This window comes from Amphiura filiformis, chromosome 17, assembly GCF_039555335.1.
Source record: "Amphiura filiformis chromosome 17, Afil_fr2py, whole genome shotgun sequence".
NCBI classification, from domain to species: Eukaryota; Metazoa; Echinodermata; class Ophiuroidea; order Amphilepidida; family Amphiuridae; genus Amphiura; species Amphiura filiformis.
Window position 1 is genome coordinate 19,882,072 of NC_092644.1, and position 19,985 is coordinate 19,902,056.

Here is a 19,985-nt window from a genome sequence, read left to right on the forward strand (position 1 = left end):
CAACAATAAATTAAGCAAGTTTTCAAATTATATAATTTGTAGAATGAACTTTTGCAAAACATCAAGGTGTTATTTGTGAATAATTTATTGATCTAGAGAATGAAAATCGATTTTTTGGTTGCTTCGACCAACAACACCTCGTCTACCCTTAATGGTGTGAGATGTCCATAAACTTTAAGACTGGCCGCTGATTGGTTAATGAATTTCCAAATAAAACTGTTTTCAATTGGCTATAGGACGTGACTTGTGTAAGTGACACTAAACAGCGTAGGCCCCTCACTGTTTGTAGATACCGCAAACGCAAAATATACGCTAGCTCATTGGCCACTGAGGCGCCAATCGTCTGATATCGCCTTTCATGTCAGCGACTCACAGCGCGTACCAAGCACGTTATCTGGATTTATGTAACCGCATAGCTGTCACTCAACCGTTGCATGTAATGAAGCCCGACACTGATTGACAGCAATTCTCAATCAGAAGATTTTCTTCTGACGATGATTGGCCAATCAGAAAAGACGCGCTATGAGGTTGTCGCCAGACGGTTTGTTTAGTGACGAAGGAGCACAAACCGGCTGGGACCTAGACAAAACCAAACCGTGCACATATCGGAGAGTTTTGCAGCTTCATATAGGCCCAGACTTTGATTTAAATTTGATGAAATAAATAAAAACAGGATGACAAGCCGCAATTTCTTTAAAAAATAAATATCAAGTGTTCGCTCATAGATTTAAACATTTATGGTTCATACAAGCTAGTGCGTATCGGCGGGTGTGTGTGTGTGGGGGGGTGGGGTGGGTGTGGGGGTGTAGCTGGGTCCCTGGTCAAGGAATTGAAAGAAATTGAGAAAAAGTATCTAATTATTGTATGTCTGGATTCTGGTTTATGTCGTAATGCTAATATTTTTGTTTATACTTCTACAGCACTTGTATCATCACCATGATGATGATGATGATGATGATGATGATGATGATGATGATGATGATGATGATGATATCGCCTCCCCCTCTCGTAACCATATAGGCTTGGCTAAATAAAAAATCTCAAAAACAAGCGGAAGAACTAATATTTGTATCAGGAAAGTCAAATTATAATACAGAAAACATGCAACCTCTTCAGTGGTGTAGCCATGATTTTTTGCGGGGGGGGGGGTGATTTTGAAAAAGTGAAATTTTGGACTTTCTTGACCAGGAAAGTATAAACAGGGATATGAAGAAGCTCATTTTTTGTTGTGAACTCCCGTCGTTGAAAGCCTACTTTCACACAATTCAGTTTTATTTATCTGACCTTTTTATATTTATTTAATTATTTCTTTGTTTTAGTTATCATTAACTTATTTACGTGTATTATTTACTTCATCATTTCTAGCAGTTATAGCAGCGGCTATGATTCTTCTCAGTTTTATCTTTTGCTCAATTAGATAAATATTTTACCAATTTCACGACATCTGATGTGCGGGAATAGGAGGTAGGGGTGTGTGTGTGTGTGTGGTCGACAATGCAGTGTTTAGTGTTATTTTACAGCCGACATCACGCATAGTACATTCGGCGAAACACAAAGGGGTTGTGTGCGTGCATACGTGCGTAGTACACAATACAATGTCTATGTCAGTAAAGTGATGTGGGCGTGGTTTTGGTGAGTGAAAACAGGTTGGTGCACGCAGACCTGCTTTGATAGCCATGGGAAAATTATTTTCCCAGTGTGTCTGTGGCGTTGCTCTGAAAAAGACACGTTTGTGATTGCTCGTATAAAAACCTCGTGTAACGTGAACGTGAAATAAGAAAATTACTTGCTTGTTTTCTTATTTCTTAATTTCTTGCTTGTTTCCTTCCTTCATTCATTCATTTACCCGATCATTCATTTACTCATCTCATTCATTCTTTTATTCTTCCCATCTCTTTTCTCTGCCTTCTTTCTTTCCGTTTGAGACCGAAGTTGCCTAGCTTCAGGTGCCTACCCCAGGCTGTGGGGCCACATAAACGTAGCCAGGACGATAACCAACTTGAGTGCAAGAACTTGATATATACTTATACTTTATACATACTTATATACTTTTATATATTATAAGAACTGATATACATTTGATTTTCTCTGCATTCTTGCTTTATTTCTTTCCGTTTGAAACCTATAAGTTACCTAGCTTCCGGGTGCCTACCCCAGGCTGTGGGGATTACGACGAAAACAAACTTCTGCAAGAACTTGATATACTGTTACTGAAGGACAAAACGATTGTATTTGAATAAATTGAATAGGCCTAACTAACAAATATGCCACGCAAATCGAGAAAGTCCCGTGCGAAGTCGGAACAGCAGGCAAAGAAAAAGCTTGGTACAAGTTTAGAAAGGCATGAAGCAGGGTTAACAAATAAGGTCTTTGGAAACTTCCACCAAGGTGATGAGCGTTTTTCCCCACTATCAAGAGCAAAACAGTGCTCGTGTAACAGTTTAGCGATGCTCTGTAGTATCGAGCCTGTTGAGAGCATATTGAATTCATCTCATATAGACGAAATGTTGATACATGGAGATGCCTTATATAAGACTACCTCTACCAAACTAGAAGCATGTTTTGAGCTTGCTAATGACGGAATTTTGACCAATGATCAATTGCCAACTAATTTTGCTCTTGGTAATAGCACTTACACAGTTTGTTACGAAACTATAAGGTACGGGAGGCTTGATGACAGCTCAAACACTGAACGCAACCCGCTTACTATTGAATTGGAAATATCATTCAATATTACAAATAAGGTAATTTTCAATGTTGATTGCTACATGATGGCCATTTACAAGAATCCAGAGACTGGCGGTTTTATATTTTTTGATTCTCATTCACGAGATCAGTCTGGTTTCCCTATTGCAGACGGCACTGCCATTGCATTGTTTTTTAAAGACCTTCAACATTTGCATGCATACTTGAATTGTTTGGCTAACAAATTGCACTTGGCTGAAAGAATGTTTTACATTATACCCATTGCTACTAATGAAGATACACATACAGAAAGTGACCCAGGGTGTTCCTTCTTTCCAACACGGACAAATGACTCATCAGATCAAAAGGACACGGAAAACACAAGCTCTCTAAATGAAATGAGTGAGCCAAGTCCCAGACTCTCGAGATGGCAAACTTGGTATCAAGGGCTTTCCGAAGAAAAGAAAAGTGACCTTCTTGCCAAAAAGCGAAAACGTGCAAGAGAAGATTATGATTCGATAGAAAGACGTGAAAGAAAGAAACAACAAGCGCGTGAAGCATATCAGAATCCAGATATAGCTGAAAGAAAGAAACAAGAAGCACATGAAGCATACCAAAATCCAGAGAAAGGACGACGTAAACGTACTCAAGCCCGCGAAAGATCTAAAGATGCTTATAACGACCCTCAAAAGAAAGTATTAAAAATCCAGGAAAACCAATTACGTAGGTCAAGAAAGTCTTCTGATATTGACACGGTAATTTCACGATTCAAATTATTTTGCAAAGAAGGTATGCAGCTGGTATTTGTATGTCAAATATGTCAAAGAATAAACTTCAGACACCAGGTTAAAATACTCAGAAAAGAAAACTACAATCAACGGATTCTACTCAAGAGTCTCCCTCCTGGCATGTCCATTGAAGATATAAATGTAGTGGAAGATAGGGATGACAGCAAAACATGGATTTGTAATACCTGTCATGCAAGTATGAAAGCTAAACGTATGCCAACAATAGCAACAGTTAACGGGTTGGAAATACAGGAACAGCCTCCCGAACTTTCGCATTTGAATATGCTAGAAAGGCACCTAATAGCTCCAGCAATACCTTTCATGAAGATGATATCTCTAATTAAGGGTGCTCAAAAAGGAGTTCATGGCCAGATAGTGTGTGTAAAAGCTGATGTTAACTCAGTTGCCCAAAGTTTACCAAGACTGCCAACGGACCATAGTCTGATCAGAGTAAAACTGAAAAGAAAACTGGAATATAAAGGACACCACATGTGCCAAGATGTCAATCCAAGTAAAATAAGATCAGCACTTGTTTGGTTGAAAGAAAACAACCCTGAATACGAAGATATTGACATTAACTTTGAAGCTTTTGACAACATGTTAGATGACCAGTTAATTCACAGTGACCACTCCGATGATAATGAAGATGAGATACCAGATTCAGGAGATGAATGTACACAAGGTGACAGTGATACCTCCCCCAATGTAAATCATATCCAAGATAATGATGATGTTGCTTATGCTCATGACTTTGACAACGATCTCAATGATGAATCGGTCAATCACGCTGATGACAATATTATGAATGTAGATAATGTCACTGATGAGTGTGGAGATGATATAAGTTTGCGACACTCCCATGATGGCAACGAAGACGATCATTCTGATAATGAAGATCAGACCAGAGATGACAATGTTGATGATCTAGATAACATTCCAAGTAATGAAGTCAATGAAAATGAACATGATGTTACAAACACGTCAGCACCGCTGTATTCATTCTTACATGCTGTAGATTTTGCACAGTACGCAGCAGACAAGAGTGATAGCACTATTTTGTCAGTGGCTCCAGGACAAGGCAATAAGCCAGAACACGTTTTAGAAATGGAACCGAAGTGCTTCCCAGTAGAATTTCCAGATGGTTCTAATACTTATAACGAGAGCCGAGAACAAAAGCTGTCGCCTTCTAGATATTTCAATGCCAGGCTCTTTTCAGCTGATAATAGATTTGCCAGGAACCCGGAATATATATTTTTTTTTCTCTACTGCACAGAAGTACATCAAATTCATTCAAATGTATCTATTGCTACCAGAATAGGTTGCACAAAAACTTCAGATGGAAGAAAAATCACAGCATCTATGTTACGAGACCACGAACAGGTGAAGCAACTTATTAAAAGAGACGAAGGTTACCGATTCCTGGCTCAACTTAGAGGAACCCCTGCATACTGGGAAAAATCGAAGAAAGATATCTTTGCAATGATTCGTCAACTAGGAATACCTACTTTCTTTGTGACATTTAGTGCTGCTGATAGACGATGGATCGAAATACATAATTCTATCCTTAAGATGTTAGGAAAACCACCAATGACACCAGAGGAACATAAGAATATGTCATGGGATGAACATTGCGATATCATCATGTCCAATCCAGTTGCAGCTGCCAAACTGTTTCAGGAAAGACTACACACATTTATCAATGACGTGATTATGTCACCAGCTAATCCTATTGGCAAAGTCAAAGACTACTTCTACAGGACAGAATTCCAGCAACGTGGCTGGCCGCATATTCACATGGTTGCGTGGGTTGAAAATGCCCCCCCAAATGGGTGAAGATCCAGATAATGAGGTCCTAGAATTCGTTGATAGATACATATCATGCGAAATTCCACCAGAAACTGATCCTGAATTACATGAAATTGTTACGAGTGTGCAAGTTCACAGTAAAAATCACACAAGATCGTGCAGAAAAACCGGGAAAACATGCCGGTTTAATTTTCCAAAACCACCATCAGACAGAACATTCATTTGTACTCCAACAGCAGAAAGAGATGAAAATGATGAAGAACATCAGAAAACCCTAGATCGTGAAACCAAAGCAAAAAATATGCTGAACAACATTTGGGAACTTTTGCAGAATCCTGATCATGACTTTGCAGATTTTTATGACGTTCTTTGTTTAGCTGGAATTGGACAAGACGAATTTGAACAGGCACTAGAGACGCTTTCAAAGCGGCAAACCATGTACCTAAGAAGGCGTCTTGAAGACCAATGGATCAACAATTACAATCCAGACCTGATTCGCTGCTGGAATGGCAACATGGATATTCAATATGTACTCGATCCATATGCATGCGTTATGTATATTGTTTCCTACATTACTAAATCAGAAAGAGAAATGGGTGACTTGCTCAGAAATGCCCAGAAAGAAGCAGCACAAGGAAACAATGATGCCATACAGCAATTACGAAAGCTTGGAAGTATCTACCTCCAAAACAGAGAAGTTAGTGTCATGGGAGCAGTCTACCTTATCTGCAGTATGCCTTTGCGAAATAGCACACGAAAAGTAATGTTTCTGCAAACTGCGTTAGACGGACAACGGATATCTCTACCTCTGACACAACTACAAGCAAATGCAGGTAATTCTGAGCAAGTATGGCAGACTACCCAAATTGAAAAATATCTTGATAGACCAAGTACGTCAAAGTACAACAACATGTGCATGGCCACGTTTTACTCAACTCACTATCAAGTGTCGGCCAAATCGGACAATATCAATAGAGACCCAGATGATAACGTAGATGATGAAACCGATGATGACGAAGCGTCTGATCGTCGTGATAAACTAATACAGTTGAACACCTATGGCATCAAGATGAAAGAACGTAAAGGAAAGCCAGCTGTCATTCGTTACCAAAAAATATAAAAAAAGAAAGACAGTGAGAGGTATCATATGAATATGCTACGTTTGTACCTTCCTCATAGGAGTCCAAATATCAAGCCAGATAGTTTTCCCACCTACGAAAGTTATCATATGACTGGATACACAACTATCAACAATGACAGACTACGAGTTAAAGACGTGGTTGAACAAAACATGTCAGAATTCGAACCGAAAACAGATGAACTAGATGAAGCGTGGGAAGTACTTCAAGAAGTAGAAAATATGGAAGATGCTTGGGCAGGAATTGCTCCACAGTCTGAGCAGCAACGTATTGATGATAGATTAAAAGATGTCAGAATCGAAGAATCAGATGATGACTTAGCTGAAATTGAAGTTCCTGAACTTCAACCAGGAAATAGACCTGGCCAACGTGATGCAGGTTTACCAAGGTGTGCTATTGAAACCCGTAATCCAGATATAACTGAAGAACAGGCAGAGACTATGATGCGTCAGCTTAATGATAAGCAACGACAGTTATTTAATCATGTTGCTAAATGGTGCGATGAAAAAGCCAGAAATCACAGAATAGACCCATTTCATATCTTCCTCACTGGAGGTGCAGGAACTGGAAAATCGCATGTGATCAGATGCATCAGTTACTATGCTCAAAAGAAATTTGCAACAATGACCGAGTCCGCTGATGATGTAACTGTGCTATTAATGTCACATCTTGGAACAGCTGCATATAACATTTCTGGTCAAACCATCTGTACAGCCTTAAAAACAGGTATTAGAATGGCCAAAGATTACAAACCTCTTGGAGAACAAAGTCTCAGCACGCTCCGCACAAAGTATCAACACGTACAGCTTGTAATTATAGATGAAATATCTATGGTTAGTGCTACTCAGCTATCGTACATTCACGGACGATTACAACAAATCAAAGGAACATCATACACTTCCTACTTTGGCAATGTCTCTATCCTGGCAGTAGGAGATTTCTTTCAATTACCACCGATAAGTCCACCCACACCTTTGTGTTTCCCACACGAAGAACCCTTGAAAGACTTGTGGAATTCACTGTTTGAGAAAGTTGAACTAACTGAAATAATGCGACAGCGGGATGATGCAATATTTGCCCAAATGTTGAACCGACTTCGCGTGCGGAAAAAAACGAACCACTAGAAGAAGCAGACAAGGAACTCTTACGTTCCCGCATAGTTCATGAGCACATTCGTCAAGCACCTTCTGACGCGTTACACTTGTTTTACCTCAACGTGGATGTTGACAGTCACAATGAAACAAAGTTAGCTTCACTAAACACGGAAACATTTACTATCAAAGCAGAAGACGTTGACCAAAAGGGTGGCAGAGTGATCAAAGTCCACGAAACACCACATGACACATCACGTCGAAAAGACGACACATCACTTGTACCTTATCTGAAGTTAGCAGTAGGTGCTAGAACTATGCTAATAGCTAACATTGATGTTCCTGATGGTCTTTGTAATGGAGTATCTGGTACCATTAAAGGAATTGAATTCGGTAACTCCAAGAACATGCCACAGGCTGTCTATGTCAGGTTTGACAGTGACAAAATTGGAAGGAAGGCTCGATCATCACAAGTTATACCACCTGAGTATGTATCGTGTGTCGCTATAATGCCACGCAAGGAAACATTTCAATTGAAAGGAAGAAACTTCACTACCACAAGAGAACAGATTCCATTGAAACTTGCTTGGGCTGTTACTGTTCACAAAGTCCAAGGACTGACAACTGAACAAGCTGTGATTTCTATGAAATGTTTCAAAGAATCAATGGCATACGTTGCACTTAGTCGAGTGACAACTTTAGAGGGAATGCATTTAACCAACTGTGATTTTTCCCGGATCTATTGCAATCCAGATGTAGCACGATATGTTGCAGAGATGCCTACTTGTGATCTATCCAATGCCAATCCTATGCTACCCATCGATCAGAATAAGTATTTCATAATTGCTCATCATAATATACAGAGCTTACATCGACACATCGAAGACATGAAGAGCAATACAGAAATTAGGAAAGCACATGTTATTTGTTTATCAGAAACATGGTTGACAGACAGTAGTAGCCTAGACTCTCTTGTAATAGAAGGCTACTCTTTAGAAGCAATACATTCTACTCGAGGCAGAGGTGTGGCAATTTACATTCAAAATGGTGTCAACTACACAGTAGTGCCAATTCCAAACAATGTATGTGATGCACTTGCAATTAGGACACATGGAAACACAAACATGCTAATTACCGTAATATACAAACCCATTGGAACTAGTGCGGGCACATTTTGTACAGAAATGAATAACATCACTGCACAAACTGATTTACTGGATACAGATTATACAGTATTTGTTGGCGACTTCAATCACAATTTAATGGGAGGTAGAGCAAATGATTTCCAGTCCTTAAGCCAATACCATCAAGTTATCACAGATCCTACCACTGCTGGTGGCACTCTTCTTGATCATATCTACGTAAAACCATGTCCCGCATTATATTATGCATCTGTACTTAATACATATTATTCGTACCACAATCCAACATTCATCGCGATTAGGTATTAGCAATCTGGTAATCAGGAACCTGAAGAACAGACACTTCATGGATGAAATGTCAGGAACAGGATAGTGGAAATTAAGGACATAGAAATAGGAACATACTTTTTAAAAGAATTTTGAATAATGAACAATCGATATGGTATGGAAGAGTTAGAAAACTGAGTTTGAATAACTAACATTGATATTATTACTGTAGTAGAAATTAAATTAGGGACAAAGAGTTAGAAGATTGAGTTTGAATAACGAACATTGATATTATTACAGAAAAGATACTTGAAGAACAGAAACTTTACCAATGAAATATCAAGAACAGGAACAAGTACAAGGTAGTGGCAATTAAATAAGGAACATAGAAATAGGAACATGGTACCTGAAGGAATTTTGAATAATATATATATGAATTAAATTAGAAACATAGAAATAGGAACATGATATTTAAAGGAATTTGAATAATTTATATGAATTAAATTTTGATCAATGAACAAACGAAATAGTGTAGAAGAGTTAGAAGACTGTGTTTGAATAACGAACATTGATATTGTTACTGTATAAAGAAATTTGAAGAACAAAAACTTTACCAATGAAATGTCAAGAACAGGAACAGGGTAGTGGAAATTGGAAATTACCCCCTCCCCCCCCCCTCCCTTCCATTCACCACCGCCGCGCCGCAACGAGACCCCATCACCTGGCAAGATTTTCAGCCTTGAAAAGGCAGGAGTATAGGCCACATCTCAATAACAACCACAGACATATCGGCTCAGCTCCCAGGGGACATGGCACAGTCGACAGCTTTGGTATCGTACGATGCTATATACGATCTTCTACCTCATCGGACAGAAGAAGGCCACACCAAGACTATGGAATACTACAACGGGGCAGGTCATCGACCAAACATGCTACAAATATTGACAATAACATACTATAGAATGAGATTTGAGGATGAAATTCTGTTTCGACGCATGCAGTACCAAGAATACAATGGCCAATTTACATGTATGTTGTAAGTACATTTTGATTATGTTGACTAATATGACTTTATAACCCATTTAATACCAAGACCAATTCCGGGAGTTAAAACTTGCAAAATACTCTTTCTTTTAATATTCAATGAATAGTCCAACTGCAGCCCTGATTAAAACCTTAAACAGTATGAGTATAGAGGCTGCAATGACCATTATACTTCGTTGTTTTGATTAATAAAAATCATAGATAGGCCTACAATTACATTGTCCATTTCCAAAACTAAAATGAATCTGTTCATAAAATAACCTGTGTCTTCAGAGATACTACTGTAATCTTAGATTTGTTCTGATATCAAATTATATTTGTGTCCAAATCCCTGATATTGGTTAAAATTTTATATTACATTTACCTTTTTTTCAGGTTTCCTTAAAGGTTTTCCAGACCAACACACGTCCATGAGACCAGGGCTAAGCCTATAGAACTTCATATGAACCAGACCAAGGCCTTATCATGAATATAGGTCCTATAATATATAGGCCTACTAGGCTACAAACTTGATGAGAATTCGGTCAATATAGGTCCCTATGTTTATAGCCTTTCCACGTTTACGGAATATGCTCTGCAACTAAGCAAGTCTTCAAATTGGGATTTCAAGATCATTCAAGAAAATCTGTCACAAAAGAATAACCAAAGATTCGAGGAATGTTTTACAAATCAGACTCTCGAGGACCAAATTCTAATAGCACATCAGTACCAAGACATAAAACCCAGCATGACCTGCAAAAATATTTTGTAAGTACACTTTTTCATTTGAATAATTACAGTTATAATTGATTGATATGATTAATTCCTCAGTGAAACCTGAAAGACATCCAGATTCTTTCCAAGGTCAATAAAAAATGTTGACCAAATTTTTGAAAATTCCACCAAAAGTCATCAAGAAATGCTAAATTTTGCTCAAAAATCATTAAAAAAACCTGTTTTCGCCCAAATATTTTTTGTGAAGTTGATCCTAGATACTTCTAGTTTTTAATATTTTTTTAGGATTTTCTCAAGAAATTAGCATTTTTACCTCCCAGATGGATTCATCAAGTCTTTTCTATTAAAATATGTATTATGTATACTGTCGATCAACAATTTAGCAGAAAATTTATGAGGCACAACATTTTCCATAATATTATTCCAGTGTTAAGACCACCTTTCAGTGACTAGATATTGAAAAAATGGAATTTTCATGTTCGCGGGCATGTTCGACATGTTGAACTAATTCGGATGACTCCGGGGATGACCATTGATTTTCATTCATTCATTGGAAATGTTTATTGTCATAAAAAATTATTTCTATTTTTGTTTTTCTATGATTTTCTTTGCAGCATCTTTCGCAAACACCGCCGGAGGAATCCGCCTGAATCCACCAAGGGTCGTGTATGCACTAAAGTTGGTTATCAAAATATATAGCTTTAAATAGCAACAATGAACGTGGCAAGGAAAAAATATGAATTTAAAAGGATTTTTTACCATTGGAATTTCTAAACTTTTAAATAATATAAATGTGCCGTGACCCGTCCACCATTAAGTTAGGCAACAGGTTACGGCGACCAAGAGTCAAGACTTGCCGCTGAAAGCGCCCGTCAAACTCGGATAATAACTCATGCATATTCTGACCAAAATCCAGAAGACGGAACTGCGTCTGATGGAGTGCGAGTACAGTTATGGATGGATCTATCCTGGAAAGTAGACTTTCTAACCTGGAATTACGTTTGTGCTTCAATTTGCTGAATGGATTTCATGTGCTTTTGAGCGTGAATATGTCGGACAGAGCCTGAGACTAGAACAAAGCAGTGCATGGACTTTTGCAGTAATTTTGTTTCGTAAAATGTTTTACTGCATCCATGGGAATGATTTCCTATGCTGGAATATATTACGTGTTTGTTTCCTGAATTAGACTCATGGAAGCTAAAAGGTGAGCTTGTATGCTACTTCATAAACTTTCGCACTTCTTTTTACCTGAGTGCTATTTGCCTATTTCTCCTTTGAAATAATTATAAACTATGGTGAATGACATTTGCACCGGGGACGAAAAGTATCTATTCTGGCCGCAGCCGAGTGTCTGTAGCCCACGTCTAGCGTCTGTTGTTCCCGCTGTTGTTATTTTGTTTTTAAATGTAAAACAAATGTATCTTTTTTTGCCAACTCTGTACTTGTGTGCCATATTGCCCGCCATATTGTTACTAATCTTTTAAGATACAGCTGTATATTTCATGTGATCCTATTGAATGTAATAATTGCATTGAATGACTTGTTGGTTGATATTAAAGACCCATTCAGTGATTTGCTCATTCAGAAGATTATTATCAAAATTCAGTTATTTACACCATTGTTAGTAGATTCAGATTCAGATTCAGATTCAGATTAAATTTATTTCAAATTCGTGGCCCGTAGGCCAAATTACATGAAATATTACAGTTGTAATGTTTACATTAAAAGACATAAAAAACATATAAAATTACATGAAAACACCATAAAATTACTCAAAGAAATTAATTGCACTTGTTGAGGCAAAATCTCAGTCACACAGCTCACACACTCCCACATTCTCCACACACACCTTACATACACACACACCTTACATACACACCCCCCTTACATACACACACACACCTTACATACACTCACACCCGAACTATCAGCCCTCCACACACACCCCCACACCAGATGCACTAAAGAATTTAATTTAATAAACAGTAATTAATAAATAACATAACAAAATATTGCACATAAATATTTGGACCAGCCAAATTATAAGGGGCAAATTCAATACATCAAGATAAAATGCTGTCATAAAATCACAGTTAAACACACCAGCTGAATATGAACATGATGAGATGCACTAATTAAGTAGATGAGTGAGATAGGGTATTGAGCTGTTCCCATATCTTTTTGTTTTGGTTCTGGGGACATGATACTTATTGCACTGTCTGAGGGTCATATTGTGGGTCCTCATATTGTGTGGAAACCATTCTGAGTACCTATCAGATTCAACACATTTTGAGCAAACTGTGTACAGAGATGTAGTCTTCTATCATTCAAAGTTTGGAGTTCCAACTGGTCAAGGGAATCTGTGTAGGATGAGTAATTAGCACCAAGGATAATGCGGCAAGCCCTCTTTTGGATGGGCTTTTGACTAACACACGCGTCGCGTCACGTCACGTCACGTCACGTCACGTCACGTCACGTCACGTCACGTCACGTTGATATCTTCATGAGCGAACGAACTTGCACCCGCTGGGCCTGTTGAAATCAAAACAAATCTTTGCCGGGGGGTCCACTCTTGCAGTAATGTTCATGTCAAATCCGACCCCATTTAATGGGTTCTCTGGGTTCAAAAATCCCACTCAATCAGGCCCAGGAAACTCCACAAATTACCCTCACGGAGGCTCCCAATACCGTCTAAAAAGAACCCCAAGTGCCCCATCTACTGCAAGAGTGGACCCCCGGCAAAGATTTGTTTTGATTTCAACAGGCCCAGCGGGTGCAAGTTCGTTCGCTGTCGATATCAGCATGTGTGTATCATATGCAATAGAGCAGGCCATGGAAAACACGTGTGCAACAACGTGACCAAGTAGGCCTAAAACAAACACAGCTGTATGGAATTTTCCATTGAAAACTCTGAGGTCGTATTCTTGAAGACGGGTCAACCTTAGGCCTGGGAGGCTCTTTGGCCATGTCAAGTGGGGTGGGCTGGGTCATGTTATTCATGTTGTTCATTTTTCTGCCTCATTCTGCCTCCGCAGGAGGTAGTATGCTTTGAAATTTACACCTAAAATGCCGCACATTGCGCGGCATGCAGGCCGATTGTACAAATTTATATTCTGACAAGTACTCTAATTTCCGCCCAATATCGAGAGCCCAATATATATCCCCCACCTCTTTGCGCCATACATAAATTCGCCTATCGCCATTTCCGAATGTTCAAAAAGGTAATCACGCTTCCTCAGCATGTGCAATAAATTAGCATTAAAATTAATCTTATTCTATAGGGATTCTAGAAACGCCTAGCACGTGGCGCCAATGGCGTGGGTCTATCAAGTTAATGAATTATGCATTAGAATATTTTCAAACTCATATGTTGTATAATTGAAGACCGAAAAAAAAAGACTAGCTTGCGTATGCCGTCCTGTAAACCAGACCAAAATGCCATACTGCGCAGGTCAGCAACCAATCACGGCGCGCCTTTGTCATGACGTCAGACGCAAACTAGTCTTTTTTAATTCGGTCTTTAATTATAGGTTGTAACCTCAGCGCTCATCAGCAGCCACACCACCTCAATGCCTTCGGTGTGATCAGCAGCTTTATCGTTGAAGACAAGTTGGAAAACCGTTATGCTGTGGCAATGGGAATACACCTCAAACAAGGTTTAATTTCATGATTACATGAAACCTGATTATTAATGCAAAAACTTTGGCTGGAGAAGTTGAAGCTGACGTTCATGGCGACACTTTGGATGTGATAATTTGACATCATGGATTGTTTTGTGCAAAATTGGAGGTATTTTTGTGCCACGGCGAGTCAGCAGACCGACTGGCATGCATGCTAGGCTCGACTAGGCCACAATCATGATCCGATGCATTTGAACTGCAATGTATGGTATGATACGCCTAGTCGCGCCTATGGCCGGCTTCATTGCTGCCCGGGCATTGCTGTTCAAATACATGTACTAAAGTATTGCAATTTTATTGCGTTGATATAATTCGGAATAATTCGTTTTAAAGTATTTGCTTCCCCAATTCCCATGCGTGGTTGTGTTTTATGTTCTACTGAGTACTGTTGCAATATTTTTGCATGCATACCCATGACCGTTTCAAGACTTTGACTGAGAAATTTGCTTTTTGTTTGTTAAGATAAAATCAAAAATAAAATGCAAGAATCATCTTTCCCCACACAATACTTCTTACAAACAAGGTGTTGATATTGGCCCTTTCGATGCAAGACAAAGCACAAATGAAGGAAACAAAACAAAACAATGTTTTTTTTTTTTTATTCAATTACACATACAAAAGAGTAATGACCTATAAAAGACCCCCTAAATATAATAATATTAATATTATTTTAGTCCTGAATACAAAATATAATAAACAAGCATTAAAAAATCTGAAACGTTACAATCGTAATTTTCAGTCAAAAAATCCACGAGAAATGACTCTTGATAGGGGCCTACAACTTAGGCATATATGCATTTAAAAACAGAAACGGCTGCCTGCATCTGGAACTCTTCATATCTGAAAGTTTGAAGGTCTTATTTCATACATCAGAATTATCTGCAAGATTGCAAGATGGCTTTAGGTGACCGTGGCCCTATTGGCTAATGCACACATTTAGATTTTCTTTCTATTTAAATAATATGTTAAAGCTTATGCCCTGTAGATTACATTCGGTTCTTGAGATATGGCCTGTCAAAATGGTGCGAACCCAAAACAAAAAATTGGCAACAACTTTCTTTTTATTTTCTATATTTTTGACAAGTCCAGTTGCCAGATGATTTTCTAATTACATGTATGAATTATGCAAAGTAAAGATTTCAGATACAATTAAAAGAGCTATAGTAGGCCTACTGAGGCATGGTACATGGGTAGAACACACACTGTAGACCTACTACAAAATTACGGTTGCGTTTTGGCAAATTTCAATTTGCATAATTAATTTGGGCCACTTATTAGAAAAGTTGATTAGGGCCCTAATTAATTATGCAAATGGAAATTTGCATGGAAAAAGGCATTCATGGGTTTTATATCTTATTTTGTAGCCGATCTGAACATTCTACTTTGTACAATTCTTGCATATATAATTAGAAAATAAGGCCTACCTGACATCATTGCATATCAAAAATAAAAGAAATTTGTTGCCAACTTCTTGGTTTCGCGCCATTTTGACAGGCCATATATTTTGGTAACCGAATATCCGATTAAAATAAAATTTTCAGTCTTGTAATCAGGAGAGAATGGACTCACATATTTCAATCAGACAAAAATCTATATCCAATAGCGTTACCTTAAAGCTAGCATTATAAGTGTCTCCTTAACTAATAACAAAAGGTGCCCACTGGTATCTTGGAGGCATTGTCGTTTTTAAAGACATTTCTTGTTTCGTGGCGTCTGCGGGTTTTTCTGCGGGGCCGGGGTGTGTCCTGGGACGGGTGTTAGCCCCTTTGCGAGAATACGGCCCGGGGTATTTTCCACAGTTTAAAAATAGCCACGCGTGTCCCATGCATTCATATCGGGTCTTTTCAATGGAAGTTCCTAGTGCATGTTCATGGTATGTGCTAAGCGAAACATTGATTGGGGTGCAAACAAGGGTCATGTTGAGTTCTGGCTTGTTTTGGGTGATTGGATCGGGTTGTCAAAAAGGCAGTAAATACAGGTGGTTGTCAAGCATTCTCAATTGGCAAAAGAAATACAAACTAAGTGGCGAAGGGAAAAAGTTTCCGGGAAAGTTTTTATCAAATAAAAATAAAATAGGAAAATAGGAGTTGAAAACAGAGAATTGAGGGACCCAACGGTACCCAGTTCGTTGGGCAGGGTGTTATGTGGCCCACCTCGGGTGCATTCACCCAATGCCCCCCAACTTGATAGAGGTCAAGGTCAAATTGGATCTCAACCGTATGACTTGTTTGTAACTTTTAAGAAGATATCAACGTGACGTGACGTGACGCGACGTGACGCGACGTGACGTGACGTGACGTGACGTGACGCGACGCGTGTGTTAGTCAAAAGCCTTTGGATGCGCTCTAATTGATGTGCCTGGTCGTTGGTAATACTACCATGCCAGACAGGGGCTGCATATTCGCATGTTGGGCGAACATAACCAATATAAACAGAGACTAGGTCACCAGTTGGAACACCAAAGCGTTTGAGACGTGAGAGCATGTACAACCTTCGGCTGCTTTTTGATACCATATTGTTAACCTGAGACTGCCAGCCAAGATTGGACTGGACAGTCAGGCCCAGGAGCTTAGTCTCAGACACCACCTCAAGCTCAATCCCAGCAATGCGAAGACTAGGAGGGGCGGGAGGTTCCCTCATGAAACAAACCTGCATCACCTTGCACTTACTCGGATTGAGCTTGAGATGATTGTCTTTTGCCCAAGCATCCAAGTCCTGAACATCAGGTCCAATCTGGCTGACTTGTTTAGTAGCATACATGTGCTAACATAGACTGCAAGTGGTTGAGCCAAAATCTGTGTATTCAAGACAAAATATGACATTTTACATGAAAATGTAATTTCTCTATAGCTCCATTTCGCTCGGATCACTGCATGGGACTTTTTAATGTCATTAAACTGAATAAGGCTTGTGAATTGTGCTAAATTGTTTATTATTTTTGTTTATCAAACGAAAGAAAATCCCATCTGTCATTTAGTGAAACCGCAATTTTTTCTAGAGCCACGCTTAATTGTATGACACTGTGATAAGGTTGTAAAAAAACTGTACATCTTTTTATGACTGGGAAAATAAAAAAAAATTGTTTTGCACATGTCTTGTAAATATTTTGCGATACATTTGGTCATAAAACAAGCAAAATAATTATGTAAAATCAGCTGTTTTGATTTTGTTATATTTTTCGATGACTATGTTCATGTTCACAGACCATCTGCGAGTGTTAATTTTTTTAGAGCATTGCTATGTGCGCGGTACGTTTGTGCATATAGGGTCTAGTAATGTACACCTGTGTTTTTGGTATACCACTTCCGTAATTATGAGCTGTTATGGGCGCACCATTTGATACTCAGGAGGGGACGTGGAAGTTTTTTAACAAAAAAACCTCTCGGGCCACTAGTGAGTGAATGAAATATAAAATTCTATTTAGCTGTGTATCAAATGCTGCGCTCCTTTTTTCCTATTTATGTCACAAACAAGGGTGTTTTTGAAATTATCAGGTGCACTTCTCAGAAATGGGTTTGGTGTATGTGTATAATGTACAAATTGGTATCAATCGGTCTTCTTATTCTCTTTGTTCTTTTGCTCCTGATTGTAAACAATTATTGCTTGAACATAATCCTTCACGGACGATGACAAACTTTGTATAATATATACAATAGTCTTGACAAATTACAGATCCCCAACAAACATAAAACTAAAACCTTTATAATACAAAACAATTCTATAACGTGTTGATAACTATAATTATGTAATTGTGATAAAAAGATTAAGAAAACATGTGCTAAATTGCTTGCACCAGAAAATGTTAGTTTTAAATATGTAATTTTCTGTTTGTTTTGAAAATGTTATGCATTATTATTAAATGCACATGTAGAACGTTGCATTTCACTCAGTTTTCTACGCGCACGGCATGCATGTCCAGACGGGCCTGATACCCCGCCTGATACCCTCCTTTCATCTTTTCGCTTCCGACTGTCATCATGGTCATGCGATATGCGTAGTTTTTTTCCTGGATTGTATTCACCATTTTGCTCTGATCTTTGCCGCGATACGTACCGATGTATGCGCCTATGGTTGGCTAAGCAGGTCATAACGTGTACTAATACGTGTATTCGAAATTTCGGATACGCGTAATGGAATCAACCAATCAGCGTTTAGATTCGAGAACGTGGGTTACAATTTCGACCTCGTGAGACTGCCCGCATGTGATATCAACGCAATTGGCACTTGTCCTCGTGCACTAATAACAAACTTCACTTAATAATCAAAAAGCTTATAATTATCATAAGAATAAACTATAAGAAGCGGCAGAAGAATATGAATGAAGATTATTTTGAAGCATTTTGAAACGGACCCGATATAGCATTCATTTCTACATACTTACAAAGTATGATGTTTTGCATAACTTTTATTTTGCATAAAGAAACACCGCGCGATGTGTGTTGTAAGGGTGCATACTACCAAATTACTGTCCCCCATCATTTATTAGACATTAGGATAATCATCCCTGAAAACAGAAACATACAGTCATGCAGCGTACACTTAAGTGTGAAACATGTGTTTGAACCTGAGGTAGGCCTATACTAATTTCATGTTTGAACATACATGAACACTAACTTATGCAGGATATACCCCATGCAGCATACGCCTATACAGTAGGTCTGACCAAACACGGAGAAGTTGAAGGTCACTCTGCATATTTATCTTGTACCTGACCAGCATGCAAATCCCTCAGAATTTAGAGAACCGCAGGTCAAGGGCATGGCTGTGTATGTGTTGTTCGGTATCGGCCGCTTTAGGGGCAGGATACGGTCACTGTTCTAATATTCTCTACTTTCAAAGAATAATTCCTATTATAATTTATATGTAGCCTAGCCTAATACTTTAGGATTCAGTGTGGAGACAGATATATACAGATATTGCTAATTCATTTGTTACATACACTATCCGCTGTTTAAAATGTTTTTATTCCAGGACGGAATAAGTTGGTATAGTGGAGTGTATCCTATCTATTATTTGCTACATTAGAAAATATTTCAACACGGAATAAATGCATTTTAATTCCCCCAAAGGAATTTTTTGAAAAAGCATTTTGTATAAAGGAAGCCGATAGGCCTACCTTTAACCCTTCTCCCCTAAAAAGATATGAAAATACCAAAAACGACTTTATTCTCTGATCTTTTAGCATGTTCTGTTCATTCCCGTCATTTCTTACAAAAAAACGGCGTGATGTAGCACGGTGAGGATTAAAATTATTTCCGAATTTTTATCTGCAGTGAACGAGGTTGTTTACGTGCCTCGATTTAAATACACGGGCTTTAAAAATTTCCTCTTACGTTCTCGAAACTCAACGCTGATTGGCTTATTCTTTTACGCGTATTCGAAATTTCGAATACACGTATTAATACACGTAATGACCCGAATAGCCAACCATATGCGCCGCATTTCCGTACATGTATAATGTACGTACATGTCACTCAGGGACCGTGTATACTGAACTTGTCTACAGTCATCAGCGAAACTTAAAGTTATGGGCGGGGCTAAAACATTGCCGCTGCAATAACAACAAACAAACAAGTTTGTAGCCGACGGGTTCCTGTACAGTGTGTACCATACCATATGTAGGAGTTGT